The 25,444-nt window shown below is 38.7% G+C and overlaps 1 protein-coding gene and 1 pseudogene across 1 annotated transcript in view; both read left to right on the top strand.

Moving 5' to 3' along the window:
• PDE11A (phosphodiesterase 11A) overlaps positions 1-25,444 on the top strand; it is a 423,612-nt gene that overhangs the window by 93,678 nt on the left and 304,490 nt on the right. The gene's annotated exons all lie outside the window — the stretch shown is intronic.
• LOC132368566 (large ribosomal subunit protein uL23-like) lies at positions 3,214-3,693 on the top strand (annotated as a pseudogene).

The following is a 25,444-nucleotide window of genomic DNA, read 5'->3' as shown; positions in this document are numbered from 1 at the left end:
CCAATTCTTAAAACTTTAAAGTTCAAGAACAAAAATCCTCTTACTTTACAGAGCAGGAAACTGAGTCAGATAGGAGAAGTGATTTGCCTAGTGAGACACAGCTGATTAGTAACAGAGCTTGATTTAAACTCAACATTTCTTAACATTGAGTTCAGAGTTCTTTCTACAATGTGTTGCCTCCTATGCCACTGATTAAGGGATTAATGAATTTCTCTGTATATGTTGGCTGAATGCCCCAAATGCCTTTGAAAGTAAGAAGAGAACATTATTCCTTATTGATTGTTTTGGCTTAAATGAGTCACCAGAAAATTATAGGAACCTCTCTTATGCTTCTGTGTTCCCTGATTTATGTAACTTTAGCTCAAATCACAGATTTCCCAGTACTCCCAGAAGGGTATGGATATTTGGTAAATGAAAGCCACACACCGATTAAATTAAATAAAACTGAAGGTAAACCATGGCAATCCTTCAGTCAGGTTTAGTAATGTTCAAATTCAGTAGTACTCCAAATTATCATTTTCTCAAAAAGGTTTACTATTCATCTACACTCTTCATTTCAATTGCCAACCCTGCTTGACATGTAGACATGTAGTAGATTTGTTGGAGAAAGCAAGCGCTATTTTAATTGCAGTAGCCTGAAATGCTAGTAGTCACAGCACAGTGTAACCTGTCAGAAGCCATTGAGGACCACTACTAGAAATCAGATATCCACCTTATTTCAGTTCTATCAAATGCCAGTTGATTTACTCGCCTATTAAAGCAGCTGGAGAATGTTTCACAAAAGGGTTTATTTGTTCGGAGGTACCTGAGAGAAATTGGAAGGTTCTTAGTGAGAGTTTTTGAACTTCTGCTTTATGAACTGCCAGGTGGTATAATAACTAACTTGAGACACAGAATGCCTGAGTAATACACCAAGACCATAAAACCAGTCAGCTTGGGAGCCAGAGAGACCTCAGGCAATGTGCCATTAACCACCATGCCTCTACCTCCACTCTATGAGGCAAGCCAGGGGATTTGGCATAAAGTTTCTTGGATTCTAAACTGGGTTCTGCTACTCAGTAGTTGTGTAAACTTGGCAAATTAACTTGTACCTTTGTTTCCTCTTTATTAACAGACAGTGCGTTAGGACTAATCTCTTGAGATTTTTTGGCGAGGTTAATGTGCAATGATACCTACTTATCACAATACCTAGCATCTAATAAGAACTTAACAAATGGCAGCCTTTATTATATTATTGTTATTATGACTGTGAGGGGCTTAAAAATTAGGAGGTATATTACTGAGTCCAAGAAGCTTTTGATTTAATCGGGGACTGAAACATATAAGTAGGTGCAAATTAATGCAGAATCAAGAATAAAAGCATAAGAAATAAAACCTCATAATTTGAAAATGCTCAAAGGAAGCACTGGTATAAACTATGTTTGTCTTCTTTCTGGATTTACTTTGGCTCAATTAAAAGTGTCCATGCAAATTTTGCCATTTGCAGTAACACAGATGGACCTGGAGGGTATTATGCTTAGTGAAATAAGTCAGACAGAGAAAGACAAATACTGTATGATATCACTTATATGTGAAATCTAAAAAAAATAAAACAAACTAGTGAATATAATAAAAAGGAAACAGACTCACAGATATAAAGAACAAACTAGTGGTTACTAGCCGGGAGAGGAAAGGTGGGGAGGGGCAAATTAAGGGTAAGGGATTAAGAAGTACAAACTATCATGTATAAAATAAATAAGCTACAAGGATATATTGTACAACATGGAATACAGCTAATTTTTATAATAACTATAAATGGAATAGAACCTTTAAAAATTGTGAATCACTGTGTTGTTCACCTGTAACTCATATAATATTGTACATGATATATATCTCAAATTTTTAAAAAGTGTACATGCAATATATATAAATATTGAATCATTCTGTTGTACACCTGAAGCTAATATAATGTTATATGTCAACTATATCTAAATTTCTAAAAAGTGTACTTATGCCAGTCATACATACCTTCAGCAATATGCTATTGATTTCATGAGAAAAACTTTAGTTCTAGATTTTTTATATGGACTGTTTAACTTTTCATGTGCTCTGCTGTTACAAACTGTTTAGATGAGCAAGCAATTTCATGCATTTTTGCTATGCATCATTTTTAGCTCTTCCATTCAGCACCAATCTAAAATCAGCAGAGTATTAAGATACTCTCAAATTATAGTAGATCTTTTTCAGCAATTGGCAAATTTCAAATTTTTATGTAAATCATTTCTTTTCCTAAGCCCTGCAACAATTGCACAGCAAAAGATAGTCATTTTGGTGTAACTGATAGCCTAAGTAGAAGTCAGAATTTCACAGAAGGAAATATGAGTACCAGTGCATTAAAGAGAAGATATGTTGCTAATTTATTTTATTAATTGGTTCTACTTTGGGGGTTGACTTTGTCACGTACTCCTAATAATGGGCCATCATTAGCTTCAGAATTCTTGATCTGGAAGGTCACTCTTTCTAAGCTGTCAATGCCAGTTGTCTTACTTACTTGACTGAAACAATCATATTACACAGACTTGATGACCAAACTTATTTATCTTATGGCTATAACTAGTATACTATTAATTCTTAGTTTTCTGTCTGTCTTCTGGTTCAACTATAAACTCACTGGTGCCATGTCTTTCAAAATAAAAAAAAATTAAGAAACACATAACATATGAAAAAGTTTCCTTTAGTCCATCAAGTAACAAAACCTTCATGAATTTGTGTTTCATTTTTCAAGTAACTAATTCATTACAGTAAATAAGAGCAGTCTTTAAAGTAGCTTCTTATGTGTAGTAGAAGACCTGGATTGTGTTTTTGATATGATAATTATAGCTGCTTTTTTTTTTTCTATTTATGTAATCTTGTCTCCATTCTTCATTTGAGTCTCAGAGTTTTCCAGTTTTCTTTAGAACCACGTGGACTGGATCAGCTTTTAGAATAGGTGCCAATTAAAATAAGCACCAGAGGGGGAACCTTCAAGATGGTGGAGGAGTAAGATGTGGAGATCACCTTCCTCCCCACAAATGCATCAAAAATACATCGACATGTGGAACAACTCCTACAGAACACCTGCTGAATGCTGGCAGAAGACCTCAGACTTCCCAAAAGGAAAGAAAATCCCCACCTACCTGGGTAGGGCAAAAGAAATAAAAGAAAAACAGAGACAAAAGAATAGGATGGCTTTTCATGAAGATGGCGCCGAAGGCAAAGAAGGAAGTCCCTGCCCCTCCCAAAGCCGAAGCCAAAGCAAAGGCTTTGAAGGCCAAGAAAGCAGTGTTGAAAGGCATACACAGCCACAAAAAAAAGAAGATCCGGACGTAACCCAGCTTCCGACGGCCCAAAACACTGCGGCTCAGGAGACAGCCCAAATATCCTCGGAAGAGCGCCCCTAGGAGATACAAGCTTGACCACTATGCCATCATCAAGTTCCCCCTCACCACCGAGTCAGCCATGAAGAAAATAGAAGACAACAACACACTGGTGTTCATTGTGGATGTCAAGGCCAACAAGCACCAAATTAAACAGGCTGTGAAGAAGCTCTATGACACTGACGTGGCTAAGGTCAACACCCTGATCAGGCCTGGTGGAGAGAAGAAGGCATGTGTTCGACTGGCTCCTGACTATGATGCTTTGGATGTTGCCAACAAAATTGGGATCATCTAAACTGAGTCCCGCTGACTAATTCTAAATATAAAAGCTTTCACTATAAAAAAAAAAAAAAAAGAATAGGATGGAACCTACACCTCTGGGAGGGAGCTGTGAAGGAGGAAGTTTCCACACATTAGGAAGCTCCTTCACTGGCAGGGACCCGGGGGTGGGAAGCTTCGGAGCCACAGAGGAGAGCGCAGCAACAGGGATGCAGAGGACAAAGTGGAGAGATTCCCGCACAGAGGATCGGTGCCGACCAGCACTCACCAGCCTGAGAGGCTTCTCTGCTCACTTGCCAGGGCAGGTGGGGGCTGGGAGCTGAGGCTTGGGCTTCAGAGGTCAGATCCCAGGGAGAGGACTGGGGTTGGCTGCGTGAACACAGCCTGAAGGGGACTAGTGCACCACAGCTAGCTGGGAGGGAGTCCGGGAAAAAGTCTGGACCTGCCTAAGAGGCAAAAGACCATTTTTCAGGGTGCATGAGGAGAGGGGATTCAGAACGTCACCTAAACGAGCTTCAGAGACGGGCACAAGCTGTGGCTATCAGCTCAGACCCCAGAGATGGACATGAAACGCTAACGCTGCTGCAGCCACTGAGAATCCTGTGTGCAAGCACAGGTCACTGTCCACACACCCTCTCCCCCAAGAAGCCTTTGCACCCCGCCACTGCCGGGGTCCTGTGATCCAGGGACAACTTCCCTGGGAGAACACATGGTGCACCCCAGGCTGTTGCAATGTCATGCTGGCCACTGCCACCACAGGCTCACCCCACATTCCAATTGTAACTACCTTACCCCTCCCTCTCCCCGTGCTGAATGAGCAAGAGCCCCCTAATCAGCCGCTGCTTTATCCCCATCCTGTCTGGGTGGGAACAGATGCCTGAGGGTGACCTACATGCAGAGGTGGGGCCAAAACCAAAGCTGAACCCCAGGAGCTGTGCGAACAAAGAAGAGAAAGGGAAATCTCTCCCAGCAGCCTCAGGAGCAGCGGATTAAACCCCCATAATCAACTTGATGTACCCTGCATCTGTGGAATAACTGAATAGACAAAAAGTCAACCCAAAATTGTGGTGGTGGACTTTGGGATCAACTGTAGACTTAGGGTTTGCTGTCTGTGACTGATTTGTTTCTGATTTTTATGTTTATCTTAGTTTAGTGTTTAGCGCTTGTTATCATTGGTGGATTTGTTTATTGGTTTGGTTGCTCTCTTCTTTTTTTAATTTTTTAAAAAATTTTTCTATTTTAATGTTTTTTTTTCTTTTCTTTCTTTATTATTATTAAAAAAATTTTTTTTTTCTTTCTATTTTTCCTCGCTTTTCTTCTGAGCTGTGTGGCTGACAGGATCTTGGTGCTCTGGCCTGGTGTCAGGCCTGAGCCTATGAGGTGGGAGAGCTGAGTTCAGGACATTGGGCCACCAGAGACCTCCTGTCCCCACATAATGTCAATTGGCGTGAGCTCTCCCAGAGATCTCTGTCTCAAAGCTAAGACCCAGCTCCACCCAATGGCCAGCAAGCTCCAGTGCTGGATGCCCCATGAAAAACAACTAGCAAGACAGGAACACAACCACACCCATTAGCAGAGAGGCTGCCTAAAATCATACTAAGTTCACAGACACCCCAAAACACATCACCAGACATAGCCCTGCCCACCAGAAAGACAAGATCCAGCCTAATCAACCAGAACACAGGCACCAGTCCCTTCCACCAGGAAGCCTACACTAGCCACTGAACCAACCTCACCCACTGGGGGCAGACACCAAAAACAATGGGAACTACAAACCTGCAGCCTGCAAAAAGGAGACCCCAAACACAGTAGGTTAAACAAAATGAGAAGACACAGGAATATGCAGCAGATGAAGGAGCAAGGTAAAAACCCACCAGAGCAAACAAATGAAGAGGAAATAGGCAGTTTACCTGAAAAAGAATTCAGAGCAATGATAGTAAAGATGATCCAAAATCTTGGAAATAGAATGGAGAAAATACAAGAAACGTTTAACAGGGACCTAGAAAACCTAAAGAGGAAACAAACAATGATGAACAACACAATAAATGAAATTAAAAATTCTCTAGAAGGAATCAATAGCAGAATAACTGAGGCAGAAAAACAGATAAGTGACCTGGAAGATAAAATAGTGGAAATAACTACTGCAGAGCAGAATGAAGAAAAAAGAATGAAAACAATTGAGGACAGTCTCAGAGACCTCTGGGACAACATTAAACGCACCAACATTTGAATTATAGGGGTTCCAGAAGAAGAAGAGGAAAAGAAAAGTTCTGAGGAAATATTTGAAGAGATTATAGTTGAAAACTTCCCTAATATGGGAAAGGAAATAGTCAGTCAAGTCCAGGAAGTGCAGAGAGTCCCATACAGGATAAATCCAAGGAGAAAAATGCCAAGACACATATTAATCAAACTATCAAAGATTAAATACAAAGAAAAAATATTAAAAGCAGGAAGGGAAAAGCAACAAAGAACATACAAGGGAATCCCCATAAGGTTAACAGCTGATCTTTCAGCAGAAACTCTGCAAGCCAGAAGGGAGTGGCAGGGCATATTGAAAATGATGCAAGAGAAAAACTTACAACCAAGATTGCTCTACCCAGCAAGGATCTCATTCAGATTCAACAGAGAAATTAAAACCTTTACAGACAAGCAAAAACTAAGAGAATTCAGTACCACCAAACCAGCTTTACAACAAATGCTAAAGGAACTTCTTTAGGCAGGAAACACAAGGGAAGGAAAAGACCTACAATAACAAACCCAAAACAATTACGAAAATGGTAATAGGAACATACATATTGATAACTACCTTAAATGTAAATGGATTAAGTGCGCCAACCAAAAGACACGGACTGGCTGAATGGATACAAAAACAAGACCCATATATATGCTGTGTACAAGAGACCCACTTCAGACCTAGGGATACATACAGACTGAAAGTGGGGGGATGCAAAAAGATATTCCATGCAAATGGAAATCAAAAGAAAGCTGGAGTAGCAATTCTCATATCAGACAAAATGGACTTTAAAATAAAGACTATTACAAGAGACAAAGAAGGACACTACATAATGATCAAAGGATCAATCCAAGAAGAAGGTATAACAATTGTAAATATTTATGCACCCCATAGGAACACCTCAATACATAAGGCAAATGCTAACAGCCATAAAAGGGGAAATCGACAGGAACACTGTCATAGTAGGGGACTGTAACACCCCACTTTCACCAATGGACAGATCATCCAAAATGAAAATAAATAAGGAAACACAAGCTCTAAATGATACATTAAACAAGATGCACTTAATTAATATTTCTACGATATTCCATCCAAAAACCACAGAATACACTTTCTTCTCAGGTGCTCATGGAACATTCTCCAGGATAGATCATATCTTAGGTCACAAATCAAGCCTTGGTAAATTTAAGAATATTGAAATCTTATCAAGTATCTTTTCTGACCACAACCCTATGAGACTAGATATCAATTACAGGAAAAAAATCTGTAAAAAATACAAACACACGGAGGCTAAACTATACACTACCAAATAACCAAAAGATCAGTGAAGAAATCCAAGAGGAAATCAAAAAATACCTAGACACAAATGACAATGATACCACAATGACCCAAAACCTATGGGGTGCAGCAAAAGCAGTTCTAAGAGGGAAATTTATAGCAATACAATCCTACCTCAAGAAGGAAGAAAAACAACCTAACCTTACTCCTAAAGCAGTTAGAGAAAGAAGAACAAAAAAACCCCAAAGTTAGCAGAAGGAAAGAAATCATAAAGATTAGATCAGAAATAGATGCAAAAGAAATGAAGGAAATGATAGCAAAGATCAATAAAACTAAAAGCTGGTTCTTTGAGAAGATAAACAAAATTGATAAACCACTAGCCAGACTCTTCAAGAAAAAAAAAAGTGAGAAGAGTCAAATCAACAGAATTAGAACTGAAAAAGGAGAAGTTACAACTGACACTGCAGAAATACAAAGAATCATGAGGGAATACTACAAGTAACTATATGCCAATAAAATGGACAACCTGGAAGACATGGACAAATTCTTAGAAAAGCACAACCTTCTGAGACTGAACCAGGAAGAAATAGAAAATATAAACAGACCAATCACAAGCACTGAAATTGAAACTGTGATTAAAAATCTTCCAAAACAAAAGCCTGGGTCCAGATGGCTTCTCAAGCGAATTCTATCAAACATTTAGAGAAGAGCTAACACCTATCCTTCTCAAACTCTTCCAAAATATAGCAGAGGGAGGAACACTCCCAAACTCATTTTATGAGGCCACCATCACCCTGATCCCAAAACCAGACAAAGATGTCACAAAGAAAGTAAACTACAGGCCAATATCACTGATGAACATAGAAGCAAAAATCCTCTACAAAATGCTAGCAAACAGAATCCAAGAGCACATTAAAAGGATTATGCACCATGATCAAGTGGGGTTTATCCCAGGTATGCAAGGATTCTTCAATATACACAAATCATTCAATGTGATACACCATATTATCAAATTGAAGGATAAAAACCATATGATAATCTCAGTAGATGCAGAAAAAGCTTTCAACAAAATTCAACACCAATTTATGATAAAAACTCTCCAGAAAGTAGGCATAGTGAGAACCTACCTCAACATAATAAAGGCCATATATGACAAACCCACAGGCAACATCATTCTCAATGGTGAAACACTGAAACAATTTCCTCTAAGATCAGGAAGAAGACAAGGTTGTCCACTCTCACCACTGTTATTCAACATAGTTTTGGAAGTTTTAGCCACAGCAATCAGAGAATAAAAAGAAATAAAAGGCATCCAAATTGAAAAAGAAGAAGTAAAACTGTCACTGTTTGAAGATGACATGATACTATACGTAGAAAACCCTAAAGATGCTACCAGAAAACTACTGGAGCTAATCTATGAATTTAGTAAAGCAGCAGGATACAAAATCAATGCACAGAAATCTCTTGCATTCCTATACACTAATGATGAAAAATCTGGAAGAGAAATTAAGGAAACACTCCTATTTACCATTGCAACAAAAAGATTAAAATACCTAGGAATAAACCTACCTAAAGAGACAAAAGACCTGTATGCAGAAAACTATAAGACACTGATGAAAGAAATTAAAGATGATCCAAACAGATGGAGAGATATACTATGTTCTTGGATTGGAAGAATCAACATTGTGAAAATGACTCTACTACCCAAAGCAATCTACAGATTCAGTGCAATCCCTATCAAACTACCAATGGCATTTTTCACAGAAGTAGAGCAAAAAATTTCACAACTTGTATGGAAACACAAAAGACCCCAAATAGCCAAAGCAATCTTGAGAAAGAAACACGGAGTTGGAGGAATCAGACTCCCTGAATCCAGACTATACTGCAAAGCTACAGTAATCAAGTCAGTATGGTACTGGCAGAAAACCAGAAATATAGATCAATGGCACAGGAGAGAAAGCCCAGAGATAAACCCAGACACATATGATCACCTTATCTTTGATAAAGGAGGCAAGAATATATAATGGAGAAAAGACAGCCTGTTCAATAAATGGTGCTGGGAAAACTGGACAGCTACATGGAAAAGAATGAAATTAGATCGCTCCCTAACACCATATAAAAGAATAAACTCAAAATGGATTAAATACCTAAATGTAAGGCTAGAGACTATAAAACTCTTAGAGGAAAATACAGGCAGAACACTCTATGACATAAATCACAGCAAGATCCTTTTTGACCCACCTCCTAGAGAAATGGAAATAAAAACAAAAATAAACAAATGGGACCTAATGAAACTTAAAAGCTTTTGCTCAGGAAAGGAAACCATAAACAAGACAAAAAGACAACCCTCAGAATGGGAGAAAGTATTTGCCAACGAAGCAACTGACAAAGGATTAACCTGTAAAATATAAAAGCAGCTCATGCAGCTCAATATCAAAAAAATAAACAACCCAATCCAAAAATGGGCAGAAGACCTAAACTGATATTTCTCTAAAGAAGATATACAGATTGCCAACAAACACATGAAAAGATGCTCAACATCACTAATCATTAGAGAAATGCAAGTCAAAACTATAATGAGGTATCACCTCACACCGCTCAGAATGGCCATCATCAAAAAATCTACAAACAATAAATGCTGGAGAGGGTGTGGAGAAAAGGGCACCCTCTTGCACTTTTGGTGGGAATGTAAATTGATACAGCCACTATGGAGAACAGTATGGAAGTTCCTTAAAAAACTAAAAATAGAACTACCATACGACCCAGCAATGCCACTACTGGGCATATACCCTGAGAAAACCGTTATTCAAAAAGAGTCATGTACCACAATGTTCATTGTGGCACTATTTACAATAGCCAGGACATGTAAGCAACCTAAGTGTCCATTGACAGATGAATGGATGAGGAAGATGTGGCACATATATACAATGCAGTATTACTCAGCCATAAAAATAAACGAAATTGAATTATTTGTAGTGAGGTGGGTGGACCTAGAGTCTGTCATACAGAGTGAAGTAAGTCAGAATGAGAAAAAAAATACTGTATACTATCACATATATATGGAATCTAAAAAAAAAAAGTGGTTCTGATGAACACAATGGCAGGACAGGAATAAAGACGCAGACACAGAGAATGGACTTGAGGACATGGGGAGGGGGAAGGGTAAGCTGGGATGAAGTGAGGGAATAACATTGACATATATACACTACCAAATGTAAAATAGATAGCTAGTGGGAAGCAGCCACATAGCACAGGGAGATCAGCTTGGTGCTTTGTGACCACCTAGAGGGGTGGGATAGGGAGCGTGGGAGGATATGGGGATATATATACACGTATAGCTGATTCACTTTGTTATACAGCAGAAACTAACACAACATTGTAAAGCAATTATACTCCAGTAAAGATGTTAAAATAAATAAATAAATAAATAAAATAAGCACCAGTAGCCTATTGCTTATAGTGCCACCTTGTGGCATTGATCCATTACTACTGCCAATTAGCAATGACTGCAGTCCGTCACCTGGGGCCAAATCTGAAAATAGCAGTTTTTAAGAAATGTATCTGGAGTCAGTGTAATTATGCGTTTTCAGATTATTAACTACTTGAGAAAACTGAGGTAATGACAAACTATAATTAAAATGAGAGTTCTGTTAGAGGAGGTCATTAATGCATTTGAGTAAATGTGGATCAATACAGCCGTGAATAAAAAATAAAGGTGCTGGATTCACTACTGGCCTGCATTCAGTCCTCAGATATTCCTGTTTTTATTTCTTATGTTAATTAATTTAAAGCCTTTGATAGGTATACCCATGACTGCAGTGTTAGGAGATCAAACCTTCATAGTACGGTCCAGTTTTGGGGCAAAAATATATGTCATTTTGTAAAGCATATGAAGTAGAAATGAATGTTTAATGTTTGGGTATCATTTTGCATGATGAAAGTGGGTTTAGAATCAGGGTCATGGCAGAGAAAACTGGACAACAAAAAGTCCATATTACTCATTAAAAAGATTTAACAAGACAAAAAAGTACTTGGCTGAGAAGGATTCATTTTGATTAATAAGTATGTAATTTATACTCATTTAAATTCCATTGAAGAGCCATTCTCTTCCAGTTGTGACGAGTGCAATTGAGGTTGTTATGTGATTAACAAACCATTTAGAGTGGAGGTATATGCTCTGTTTCTGTGGTGTGTTATTCTGCAGGCCTGGCTGCATAGGCCTGTGGCTGTTCTCCTTTCCTCAAGACCAGGAAACCATAGGATGACAGAGAAGTCACACCCAGCCATTCCAGACTCAGCTAAGAGCAGGCAACTCAATTTCTACACAAGTCATTACATGAAAAAGATCAAGTATTCCTTCTTTTAAAAAGAAAAAGAAACAGAAAATGAATCACTAGAGAAGGATATTCTACAATTTTAAAGTCCTTTACTAACTTATCTCTTGCAAAATATCTCTAGCAGGATAATTTAGTGAATCACTGTTACGGGTTGAATTGTGTTCCCCTCAAAAAGATAGGTTGCAGTCTTAACTTCCAGGACCTCAGGATGTGACCTTATTTGGATATAGAGTCTTTACAGAGGTAATTGTTTAAAAATGAGGTCTTTGAGGTGGGCCCTAATCCCATATGACTGGTGTCCTTATTAAAAGGGGAAATTTGGATAGAGAGACCGACATGCTCAGAGGAAAGACTATGTGGAGAGACACAGGGAGAGCACCATTTGAAAATAAGAGTTATGGTGCCACAAGCCAATGGATGGCAGGGCTACCAGAAGCTTCCTTCCCCAACAGGTTTCAGCGTGATTATGGCCCTTCAAACACCTTGACGTAAGGCTGCTGACTCCAGAACTGTGAGATAATACATTTCTGTTGTTCTGAGCCACCTGGTTCATGGTACTTTGTTATGGCATCCCTAGGAAAAAAAATGCAATCATAATATTGAACTAGTACTTACTGCATTTCCCTGTGAGCACTTTACAGGAATTGTCTTATTCCCACCTAATAACAACCTTGAGAAGTCTATTTTTATCATCTCAAGATACTATCAGATGAGGCTACTAAATTACTGAGGTTAAATGATTTGCCCAAGATCACAGTTAGTAAGTGAGTGAGCTGGGGTTGGAACCCAGGCTGGTTTAACTCCAGACTCTGCTGTGTGTGTGTGTGTGTGTGTGTGTGTGTGCGCGCGCGCGCGCGCATGTGTCGCGCATGTGTGTGTGTGTGTTGCAGCCACTGTCACACCACCCTCATGTCTCATCTAGAACCACTCACCTCCATTTCAGAGGAGAATCACTCTTGGCATACACTGGCAACTCCATTCTTCGTTTTCAAGGACATGAATAAGATTCTTCATTTCTCTGACAATGAAAGATTGGTAATATTCTCTTGTCTCTTTGTAGTTTGAAATTTATAAACTTATTGGCCTTTTCCCTCACACCTCTCCATTTCTTTCCACCTCTTTCCATCATCCAAATCAAAGTTTAATATGTGTAACAGAGTGAAAAAACTACACTGAGTCAATTTTCTGCTTCAAAAGAATTTCTTTAAAAAATCTCTTTGTCAAAAGACTAAATAAACTGGGATTGAACTGTGTAGATATCAGAGATACTGAAAACTGGGCTAACACTTAAAACTCAAAATTTTATCATTCAAACTAATATCATTATGAGAGCAGAATTATTTTTCTAAATCACAGAATGAATGCCTTCTTTTTATTAATAATTATCTCTGTGTTTCAGTTTAGTGTAGTTTTAATTTAGTTTAGTTTAGCCAGGCAGAAAACTGATCCAAAAAACTCAAGGAATTAGTTTATAAAGTGCCATGGGTTGAAACAATTAAAAAAGGAATTCTAGTTAGACCAGTAGTTAGACAAAACAGTTGATTGTGCATTAGTCATAGAATGTAAAAGCTCAAGCCATCAAATTAGATTTCTATTAGCTCATTAGAGAAACAAAGAGAGAATTAGGAAACAAAGAGAGAATTAGGAATCTCAGGGTATACTTGATTGTTAAGCCCTGAAACTTCTCCTTATCTGTATTCTTGATCTTGATTTAAGATGTCACCTTCTGCTCAGCCTTCCACATTGAAGTGGTAGGTTTCAAACTTTTTTGCCTACAACCCATAGTCAAGGCAGCCAGGGGAGGAGTTTCAGGAAGGAGGGATGGTGGGCATTGTCAGCTGCTTCAGGGAGATTAAAAGGATGACTAACAATACTCCATACTTAGGGGATCAGTATTTATTGAAGCAAATGTTTTTGCTGTTGTTCAGTCAGATGGTCATCTAGGGAATATCTGGTCAGGCATGAGTAATAAAGCTGCCAGAGGAATAAAAGTCACTGGATTTGATAAGACTGTGAAGCTGAATAGCAAGAAAGCCCACCTGCTTGGTAGGTGTACCATGCTCCAACAAACACTGCTGTAGAGACAAACCATCCATTAGCAAGGCCTCAGGCAACTCACAAAACAGCAGCTGTGCTGTTGGGCCGGCTGTCTTATAACAATACAAAAATAGTCAGCAACCCTCTACAGTATATTTCCTTTTACTTTTTCTTTTCAAATTGTTTTGTTTTTCTTTTCTCTAGCACATTGTTTATAAAGTAGAAAGGAGAAGTTAGCAGTTTTACATATTTGGAGATTAAAACTCATGAAGGTTAAATGACTTGCTCAGAGCCCCACAGCTAGTTAATGGCTATTCTGGGGAGGCTGGGAAAGCTCAAAAGTCACCAGCAATCATCCTGCCCCCTACCGATCCTTTCCATTTTAGCAGGCTTTTCACAAAGCCCTGGACTTTAATCCTGCCACGTTACCTGGCTAAACTAAACTAAATTAAAACTACACGCATAGCACAGGGAGATTGGTGCTTTGTGACCACCTAGAGGGGTGGGATAGGGAGGGTGGGAGGGAGGGAGATGCAAGAGGGAAGAGATATGGGAACATATGTATATGTATAACTGATTCACTTTGTTATAAAGCAGAAACTAACACACCATTGTAAAGCAATTATACTCCACTAAAGATGTTTAAAAAAAATAAATAAATAAAATAAATAAAACTACACTAAACTAAACTAAATGACTAAAACACAGATCTGTCCTGAGTTGAAGAGTGTCAGGTAGGGACACGCTTTATTGACTGGTCATGAAGAGAGAAAAGAGAGGAAGAGGGGTAGAGAGACACTGATATTTTACAAAGTCTCATTACTTAAGGCTACCAGGGTATTTCTGTTCCTACCTATGAATAAAATGAAGAAAAAGGACGACAGTACCGGTCATGCAGCTTATTTCAGAGCTGGTGGGTAACACTCAGACAATTCAAAGAGAAAATTCTAAAAGATAGGAACCTCTGAGAAAGGGGGAAAAAACCATGTATATAAGAGGTGGCTATAGAGTGGTGGCTTTCCGCTGTGGGCTGCTGGAACTAGTCCAGCGAGATGTCAGCGAGACATCTAGATGTCAGCGAGATTCTCATAGGAAAGCAAGTAACATTTGTCACTTTTTGCTTGTCTTTCTAACTTAGATAAAAGCAATATTAGCAGTAGGATGTAAAAGCTAAATCCATCAAAACTAGATTTCTATAGTAGCTGAACAGAGCTATGAAGAGAGATTTAGGAATTTTAAGGTAAAAGTGGTAGACGATGCCATGGAAATGGAAAAGATCATTTTTTAAAAAAATGCTTGTAGACCAAGACTAGAAGAGAATTAGGTAAAGAATCCTGATAATGAAGAATATGCAAAAATAAAAAGGAGAGCCAGAGAAGGGATGGTCTGAGAGACCAGACCGGAAGACAATAGTGAGAGAAGGAAGCCAGAAAGATTCAAAGCTGTATCCATTATGGCTTCGAAATCAAGAAGGACTGATAATTCAAAATATGCCTTGGGATTTGGCAGGGAGGTCATAATCTCAGTGCAAGCTTTCAGTGAATGGTGGGGAGAAAACGCAGCAAAACTGGGGCAAAGAATAAACGGAAATGAGTGGCCTGGTCACATCAGGGTAAAACCACCTTTTAAGATGTTCATCTCTAAAGGGAAGTTGAATTGAAGGATATTTTATAAAGAGGGAGAAGTGAGCCAAGGGGACTGAGTCCAAGGAGAAGGGAGAGCTGAGTAAACAAGCTTTGGAAAGAGTGGGTGGGCAAAGGGTCCGGTGTAGATGAGAAGGGGTTGGCCCTAGACAGAAGGAGGACGCCTCTGGGATAGAGGCTAGGTTAGGATTTTAGAGGCTGGAGCTTCTGCCAAATACTTCATGTGTGACTGAGGAGCCAGTTACCAACTGAGTGTGACTAAGGTGAATTTGGTGGTGGCCTTAAGGAGAGAAGAAGAGCTTTGGATCCACTACTGAGCAAAGAGAGAAGGTGCACCTATTGTTAACAGTTTGGAAGATATCGCCACTAAGCTAGAGACAGGACAGCGCTAGAGAGAAGAGGGCAGATTAAGAGAACAACTGTGAGGCAGAGCAGGCAGGTTCTGCCAGCCCATCAGATGTGTGTGCTATGATTCAGATCAGGCAAGGATGGCTCTCAGGCAGCGTTTCCCAAACTGTGGGTCACGACCCACGAGTTGCGATATGAAATCTTGTCTTGAACAGTGTATTTTGTAAATGAAAACATCAGAGAGCATTGCACATAGTGAGGGTAAGTATTGTTACTATTTCACTTATATATGTAAATATATACATATATACATGTGCTGGGTTGCTGATAACTGGTTAACAGAGGGTGTCCCTACCTGACATTCTTCAACTCAGGACAGATCTGTGTTTTAGTCATTTAGTTTAGTTTAGTGTAGTTTTAATTTAGTTTAGTTTAGCCAGGCAACATGGCAGGATTAAAGTCCAGGGCTTTGTGAAAAGCCTGCTAAAATGGAAAGGATCGGTAGGGGGCAGGATGATTGCTGGTGACTTTTGAGCTTTCCCAGCCTCCCCAGAATAGCCATTAACTAGCTGTGGGACTCTGAGCAAGTCATTTAACTTTCGTGAGTTTTAATCTCCAAATATGTAAAACTGCTAACTTCTCCTTTCTACTTTATAAACAATGTGCTAGAGAAAAGAAAAACAAAACAATTTGAAAAGAAAAAGTAAAAGGAAATATACTGTAGAGGGTTGCTGACAATTTTTGTATTGTTATAAGATAGCTGGCCCAATATTCTGGATGCACGGCTGCAGGCACGTTTTCTTGCTATTCAGCTTCACAATCTTATCGAATCCAGTGACTTTTATTCCTCTGGCAGCTTTATTACTCATGCCTGACCAGGTATTCCCTAGATGACCATCTGACTGAACAACAGCAAAAACATTTGCTTCAATAAATACTGATCCCCTAACTATGGAATATTACTAGTCATCCTTTTAATCTCCCTGAAGCAGCTGACAGTGCCCACCACCCCTCCTCCCTCAAATTCCTCCCCTGGCCGCCTGACTCCCGCTCTGGTTCACCGCCTGCCTCAGCTTCCCCTGTTGTACCTCCTCTGCCTCATTTCCTTTACCTGGTCTTGAAGTGGTGGTAGCTATCTTCTGCTTTCTCTTCTGTTCTCCACTCTATCCCTTGGAAGTCGCCTAAGTGCATGTGAGTTCAGCTCTCACTCTGGTGCTGAATGTAGGTCAGTAGGCTTATTTCACTTCTGAAGCTCCAGGATTCCACAGGTCATTCCTACTTGGATCTTCTGCTCCCTCTCAAATGCTACAAATCCCAAACCAAACTCACTGCCTTCCTGCACTGGTGCCCTGACTGTAGTCTTCCTCTGGAGTTTTCTACGTTACTCCATAGTATCACCCTTCTTTTAGCCACCTGGCCAGAGACCTAGCCATCATCCTTGATTCTACTTCCTTTAATCTCACGTCCAATATCTAATTGGTTGTCAAATTCTATCCGTTTTACTTACAAAATACTCTTGGTCCATAACCTTTAGAAGTGATGGTTTGTATCTCCCCATTCTTGATTCTTCCCCTCTCTCTGGAGTCCTGTTGCTAGAGTTCTATTTGCAGACCTGATGTGACCATGCCACTCACTGTAAGTCTCACAGATCTCTGTGGTTTCCAGAGAGAAGTTCGGTTTTATAAAACCGAAACTCTTCAGAATGGCATTTGAATCATTTCAGGATTGAGTCTCAAATACTTTTTGACTCTCATTTCTCGACACATTGCCCATACATTGTTCACACTTAAGTCTCACTGGGTTTCTTGCCATTTACAGGACACAAAATGCATCTTCCCAACTCCTGATTTTTTGCTTATTCAATTCCTTCTGCCCAGAATTCAGTTAATATCACTAAATTTTATTAAAAATTCCCTATAATACTACTCAATAAATTTTTGTTGGATTGAAATATAATGATTAGTTTCTCTCCTGAACATAAATATGAAAGCAGAGATCAAATCTTTTTCATCTTTGTATTTCTAGCAATTAGCAGAGATTATAATAGGTACTCAAGAAATATTTACTTGGAGACAAAAGCTAAAGAATTACTGATCTGCATGGTTATATGTATTTTTAATATCTGTCTTTTCCCTAAGAGGGACAAAGTAGTAAAATAACCAGTTAAAGAAATAAAATAAACATTCTTTACTACTGAGCAGCATGAATTGTTATTCACTGGGGGAGAACAGCTATTTACAAGATTGGTACTGACATAAATAGCTGCAAACCACTCTTTTAGTCCCTAAGATCTGAGTGGATAATCAGATGGATATAGTGGATAATAATGAATATTTGTAGTAAAGAGCTTGCTTACAGCTTTTCTCTACATGAAATCTTGCACATATAGGACCCTCAGGTTTTGGTATCATAGAGTATTACAGGTGAAATATCTGTTCCCTGCTTTCTGGTAGCAAAGCTTCCTAATATGAAACACTGGGTGTTTAAATATGTATCATGATTAACAATGAAATTATGGCCTTGTTGCAAACACTGGAGAGTTTTAATAGCTGAAAAGTTGGCTCATCCTATAGGAGTTTACTTGACTGTGTATGAATAAAGTATTTTCATCTGGAAGTTTGTTTTTTGAAACAGCTATTTTCTTAAACTTCAGTTTATTTAGCTTGTATATAGTAATTCTTTTTACCTTCTGAACCAGTCAGTATTGATTGGGAGAGCACCAGAATTCTAAATCTTTTTTAGTTTGCTATAGAAAAAACAATTTCTCCCTTAGGATAATTCTATGATACAGATTAAATCATAAATTAAAGAAAATCTTCCAAATCAGAGAAATATTTGTCTTCTTAGCTAGGTTTGCCTGAGTGAATTATTTTATTATTTTGAGAACCACAAGGAGAATTCATTGCTGTTGGCATAAAAGTAAATGTGGGGGGCTTCCCTGGTGGCGCAGTGGTTAAGAATCTGCCTGCCAATGCAGGGAACACAGGTTCGAGCCCTGGTCTGGGAAGATCCCACATGCCACAGAGCAACTAAGCCCGTGAGCCACAAGTACTGAGCCTGCACATCTGGAGCCTGTGTTCCGCAACGGGAGAGGCCACGACAGTGAGAGACCCGCGCATGGCGATGAAGAGTGGCCCCCGCTCGCCACAACTGGAGAAAGCCCTCGCACAGAAACGAAGACCCAAAACAGCCAAAAATAAATTAATTAATTAATTTAAAAAAAAAAAAGTAAATGTGGGGACTTCACTGGTGGCGCAGTGGTTGAGAATCCGCCTGCCAATGCAGGGGACACGGGTTCAAGCCCTGGTCTGGGAAGATCCCACATGCCAAGGAGCAACTAAGCCCGTGCACCACAACTACTGAGCCTGCGCTCTAGAGCCCGCGAGCCACAACTACGGAGCCTGCGTGCCACAACTACTGAAGCCCGCATGCCTAGAGCCCGAGCTCTGCAACAAGAGAAACCACCTCAATGAGAAGCCCACGCACTGCAACGAAGAGTAGACCCTGCTAACTGCAACTAGAGAAAGCCTGCGTGCAGCAACCAAGACCCAACAACAAAGACCCAATGCAGCCAAAAATAAATAAATAAATAAATTTATTTTTAAAAAAAAGTAAATGTGTACATTGATAAGCCTTGGTTTTTTAGGAGACAAAATAATCTCCTTCAATTAAGGGTCAGACACATATATATGGAATCTAAAAAAAAAAAAAAAGGTTCTGAAGAACCTAGGGGCTAGGGGCAGGACAGGAATAATGACACAGACGTAGAGAATGGACTTGAAGACACGGGGAGGGGGAAGTGTAAGCTGGGACGAAGTGAGAGAGTGGCATGACATATATACACTACCAAATGTAAAACAGATAGCTAGTGGGAAGCAGCCACATAGCACAGGGAGATCAGCTCGGAGCTTTGTGCCCACCTAGAGGAGTGGAATAGGGAGGGTGGGAGGGAGACGCAAGAGGGAGGAGATATGGGGATATACGTATATGTATAGCTGATTCACTTTGTTATAAAGCAGAAACTAACACACCATTGTAAAGCAATTATACTCCAATAAAGATGTTAAAAAAAATTAAGGGTTAGAATAAATATGGTCCCTCTGTCTTTTCAGTCTGTGGTGTCAAATCTATGTAGAATGAGTCAAAATGAGCAATTTGTCTGACTAAATCACCGCTCTCCCATTTGAGAGGGTGTGAGAGAGTGCTTAAGACTGTGGGCATTGGCATCAGTCGGACTGTGTCTGGAATTCTGGCTTCACCACTTAGTAACAGTGTGACATTGGGCAAATGGCTTGGTCTCTCTCAGCTTCAATTTCCTGATCCATAAAATAGGTATTCATTTATTCGTTTGTTCATTTGTTCAGTTATTCAGCAAATATTTATTGAGCAACTACCATGTGCCAAGTCCTATTATGGGAATCTGGGGAGTAACAGTGAACACAACAAGCAAAAATATTTTTATTTTTTAAATTGAAGCATAGTTGATGTACAATATTATATAAGTAACAGGTGTACAATATAGTGATTCATGATTTTTAAAGGTCATACTCCAGTTACAGGTATTATAAAATATTGGCTATATTCCCTGTGCTGTACAATGTATCCTTGTAGCTTATTTATTTATACATAGTAGCTTGTACCTCTTACTCCCCTACCCCTATTGCCCCTCCCCACCTTCCTTCTCCCCACTGGTAACCAGTAGTTTGTTCTCTATATCTGTGGATCTGCTTCTTTTTTGTTATATTCACTAGTTTGTTTATTTTTTAGATTCTGCATATAAGTGCTGACATACAGTATTTGTCTTTCTCTGTCTGACTTATTTAACTTAGCATAATACCCTCCAAGTTCATCCATATTGCTGCCAATGGCAAAATTTCATTCTTTTTTTTATGGCTGAGTAGTATTCCATTGTATATATGTCATCTTTTTTATCCATTCATCTGTTAATGGACACTTAGGATGCTTCTATATCTTGGCTATTGTAAATAATGCTGTTATGAGCACTGGGGTGCATGTATCTTTTTGAACTAGTGTTTTTGCTTTTTTCAGATATATACCCAGAAGTAGAATTGCTGGATCATATGGTAGTTCTATTTTTAGTTTTTTGAGAAATTGCTATACTGTTTTCCACAGTGGCTGCACCAATTTACATTCCCATCAACAGTGCATGAGGGTTCCCTTTTCTCCACACCCTCGTCAACATTTGTTATTTGTGTTCTTTTTGATGATAGCCATTCTGACAGGTGTGAGTTGCTATCTCATTGTGGTTTTGATTTGCATTTCTCTGATGATTAGCAATGTTAACCATCTTTTCATGTGACAACAGGCAAAATCTTGGCTCTCATGGATTTACTTCTAGTAAGGCAGTATTAATAGTACCTACCAACCATGGTTGTTTGGGAATTAGCTGATATAATGCAGGTAAACTGCTTAGCACAAAGCCCAGCACCTAGTACATTCAGTTAGCTTAGGAAAGTGAGTAGTCTAGTTTGACAGGCATACAAAAGAGGTGCTGGGGGTTGGGGGGTGGCCTGGGGAGAGGGCAGATTGGGGTCAGGGTAAGTTGGGGCTGTAGAGGCTAAGGTTTATTGACTACTTACTATTTGTCCGACTCTGTACTAGGTGCTTTAAACTTACAACAATCATATGAAGCAGATACTGGGAATAAGCTTGTGCTTTAAGGTAAGAGCTATTTTAGATACCATATCTCTGAAAACAGATTTTGAGAGAGGAGCAGGGAACAGGGCAAGAATGAGTTGGATATGTCCATGGACCTGCTCTCTTACCTTTTAGGTGGACAAGGAGAGAAGGACACTTGGGTAGCTAGACTGTGGCCTGAGTGGGCCTGTTAATTTCACTTCACTGGATCTCATCTGTCAGAATCGGGAAAAAAACTTCCTTTCTTTGGGGTCACTTTTTATATTTGAAGGAGTTGTCCTAGAGGGTTGTCGAGATCTGTTCCTGTACTGACATTTCCTGATTCCCCATGTAGGAGGGTGGATCATTGTAGAGGAATACATCTTTGTGGTATGTGGAACACAAGGTTACACCAGCACATGCTCATGTACGATTCTTGTTTGATGATTCCCCTAAACATCCATGTAGAGCTCATCCTGAGATACAGGAATACTGGTGTGGCCAGGGAATGACTGATGGAATTGAGCAGGGATGCTTAAAAATAGAGCAGAAGATATTTGATAATTTTGAAGCAGAGTTTACTTTCTTATTTTTTCTGTGAGATAATTACAGGACATAGATACAGAAAGCTCATTGACTGTTAAATTTTATTTATTTTTCCAACACAAAGCATAGGGAGCTGGAATAAGTCCCACCACCTCAAAGAGTTTCCCTATTTAATTTGTTTTAATATTTCTTGTAGGCAACTTTTTTCTGCTGAAAATGAAAACTTTGACCTTTGGGAAGTAACAATTCAAAACTTAAAAAATATTTAGATATAATATTAACTAAATCTCCAGTTCAAATCTGAAAATTTCTGATTTTTTTTAGCTTTTTCTCTCCCCCTGCATTTGTGTTCATTTTTATGATAAAGCACACCTTAATTTATGTAATAAATATGTTCCCAAAATAGGAATCAGATCATACTTAAAACATAGTGAGGATTTGCTGTTTAAATGGCTTCTATTGTAAATTTATTTGCAGTGTAAGTTATTTGACCTTAATTTATCTTTGCTGTATCCTTGGATTTTAATCAATTAGGTTTGTCTAAATCAAGGCACATCAATTAACCATTGGATCTATTCCTGTTTATTACTCTCATAAAATCTAAAACTATCACTTTGAAATTTAAAATCCAGAATCTCTTGTGGTTAACACCGTTACTACTAACAGCAATGTAGAGTTTTTCTTTATTTGCAATGTATTTTATTCCAAGATAGTATACTATATATATATAAATACAGTATATAATTAAATGGCCTTGTTAAGTTTAACTGGAAGATTCAGTATCTTCATTTTACTGATTATACACCTACAAATTATGACTAGGAATATTGATATATTTGTGGTCATTTATTCACTGAACCAAACATTTATTTAATGCCCACCATATGCTAGGCACTGGGCTAAAAACACTGGGAAATGTAAAGTATAATATGTGATCTCCTTTAGAGACTTACAATTTATTAGGGGAAACAGATATAAACACTTAAAAAGTTACATGATAAAAGAAAAATTGCAATATGAGACAACAACATAAAGTAGCAGCTCTCAAATTGTGGTATGTGAGATAATTTTAGGTAGTAGACATGAAGAAACATTTTTTACATTAATGGTTATATTTATAATTATATAATGCTGTATATATACAATTACCTTCAATTTATGTAAAATGTTATTGGTTTTCCATTATGGTTATAATCTAAAATTTCCTATAAAATTAAATGTACTTAATTTAAAATATGGGAGTTGGTTTTAAGAAAATGTTAAAGAGGAAAACATAATAGGTAATATGTGGATATGGAAAAAAATAGTGAGGGATATGTGAATACTGAGATTTGGGACACTGATGAAAGAAATGATTTGGCAACAAGGCGCATTACCATCAATGCTATGTGCCGGAGGAAGGAAAGGTCCTGGCAGGCTGGAGGGTCGGGCATGCTCCATGGAGAAGAAAGGACTTAAGACTGGATGGAGAGGAGGGAGGATGTCAAGGGCGTGGTTCTCACAGTGATAGAAGAACCTGGAGGCCAGAATTCACATTATATTAAGGGGAAGAGGAAGAGTTTAGAGTGGGGGTTCTGTGTAGGAGAGTATGGGAAGGGAGACTGAAAATGTAGGCTGAAGGAGGAAGATTGTTCAGGGCATTGAATGTTATGCTGAGAAACCTGGGTTCTTCCTGCTATTTATAAGAGGAAGTGTTTTATTCTACTTCCAGCCTCCAGGAGTGATGATTGATGATTGGGAAAATCTGAAAAGCCTTTTGGATCACATACGTTTCCTAACATGAGATTCTGACCATTGTCAATACTGAAGGATTTGTTATCTGGTATTAATATCTCCTTTACCACTGACTATGGTTCTATAGCAGTTAGTAGCTTGAAAGGCCAACTAGTCAGAAGGCAGCATTAGGATGTGGGTCCTTTTAAATAGGGGATGTATAGGGCAGGGCTAGAATGGCATCAAAATATGGGATGCTGGGCAGCCCAAGATTACTTTCTCTCAATAGTTTTGCTTGGGGCTGACCTGTCTTCTCTATAGACCAATGTGGTACACATAAAAGAGTTGCAATAATGTGTTATTGGATTTGTCATAATGTGTTTCCTTTTTTCTTCTAGACTCAGCAGCTTTTCTGTTTTAGACAATTATACATGACTATGGCAGGTCTCAAGTTCCCTTACAAACATAATTTGCCTTAGTTCTCTTGGGATTTTGCTTTGGGGCAACCTGGGAGTCCATTTTCAACAACCTGGGTGTTCCCTTAAGTTTATTTTTATTTTATGGTTAAATAAAAATTTGGCTTGAAAAAAATAAACATTAGATGACCCTAATGTTTTATATTTGTAAATAATGAAAAACATTACTAATTTTGCTATTCAGTTGAAATTTCTTCTTTCCAAATGAATTCCAAAATGGTATCCTTCTTGAAAACCCAAGGATATCAAAGTGGAACTATTTTCAAATTGCTGTCTGTCCTCTATAGTGAGTGAGAAGGAAAACTTTGGGTCTTGATCTCTACTTCAACTACAGCAAATCTGCTTTAATTTATTTTTTATATCTGTCCTCTAATGACACTATGAAACTCTAAAATACAGATGAAAAAAGATAAAACTCTAATCCATGGGGTACTCCCCCAAGTGGTCCAGAGGTCAAAACAATAATGACAGTGATTGCTCATCACCCCTGCCAGGAGGTGCTTGGATATTACTAAACCTTTTGTGATATATAGATAAGCAAGGCCATCACTATTTGGCTGGGATCAAGGCTTGGCTACTTAGAAAAAGAAGAGAGTGTTGTTTTGTTTTGTTTTTGAAGAGAGTGTTTTTACTCAGTTACTCTGTTAAAAGTATGCTATAATGATTTATTCTAATTATAAACATCAACCTCTATTCCTAGTATCTAAAAATTTAAAGGCATTACAACAAGAGTAAAATTTAGAGAAAAAAAACATATATCTAACCTCCTCACTAATACTACTTGATAAATTTGTGTATCTACTCCTACCTACCAATCCAACTATCCAGTTGATTTGACTTTTGGATATCTAATAGATATATCAAATCTAATAATGGTCCAAACCAAAATTTTGGATCCTCCTTGTAACCTGTTTTCCCCCTAGTGTTCCCTATTTCAATAAATGAGCCCACCATCCACTCAGTTACTCAATGTCCAAAACTTTTTCTCACTGTTCAAATCGAAGCAACCCATAGGTAAGTCCTGTTGGCTAAAAATATATCCCAATCTCTCCTTTCTCTCCATCTTTACAGCTACCATCCTGGTCATGATCCAAGCCACCATCATTTCTTGCCTAGAATATTGAGATAGTCTTCTACTTGGTCCTCCTGATTCTACTAACACTCCATAACAATCTATTCTCCATAGGGTGGCCAGCAAGATCTTTTAAAAATGTATATCAGATCATGGCACCTTTCTGGTTAAAACCTATCCCTGCCTTCTCACCCTATCCAGATTCTCAGCCCTGGTTACAAGGTCCTACACAATCTGGGCCTAGTCTTCCTTTGAGACTCTTCTCCTACTGCTTCCCTCCATGTTCAGTACTCTCCAGCCACAGGGATTTTTCTGTTCCTGGTACATGCCAAGCTCATTCCAGTCTTAGGACTATTAACCTCTTCACCCCTCAACTCTTGGTCTCCAGATCAGCTTCTTCTTGTCACTCAAATGCCCATTCAAGGTCTCCATGGGGAGACCTTTCCTAAA

The sequence above is a fragment of the Balaenoptera ricei genome, chromosome 7 (assembly GCF_028023285.1).
Source record: "Balaenoptera ricei isolate mBalRic1 chromosome 7, mBalRic1.hap2, whole genome shotgun sequence".
In the NCBI taxonomy this organism is placed as follows: Eukaryota; Metazoa; Chordata; class Mammalia; order Artiodactyla; family Balaenopteridae; genus Balaenoptera; species Balaenoptera ricei.
The sequence above is the reverse complement of the archived record's forward strand: the minus strand, read 5'-3'. Positions and strand labels throughout refer to the sequence as shown.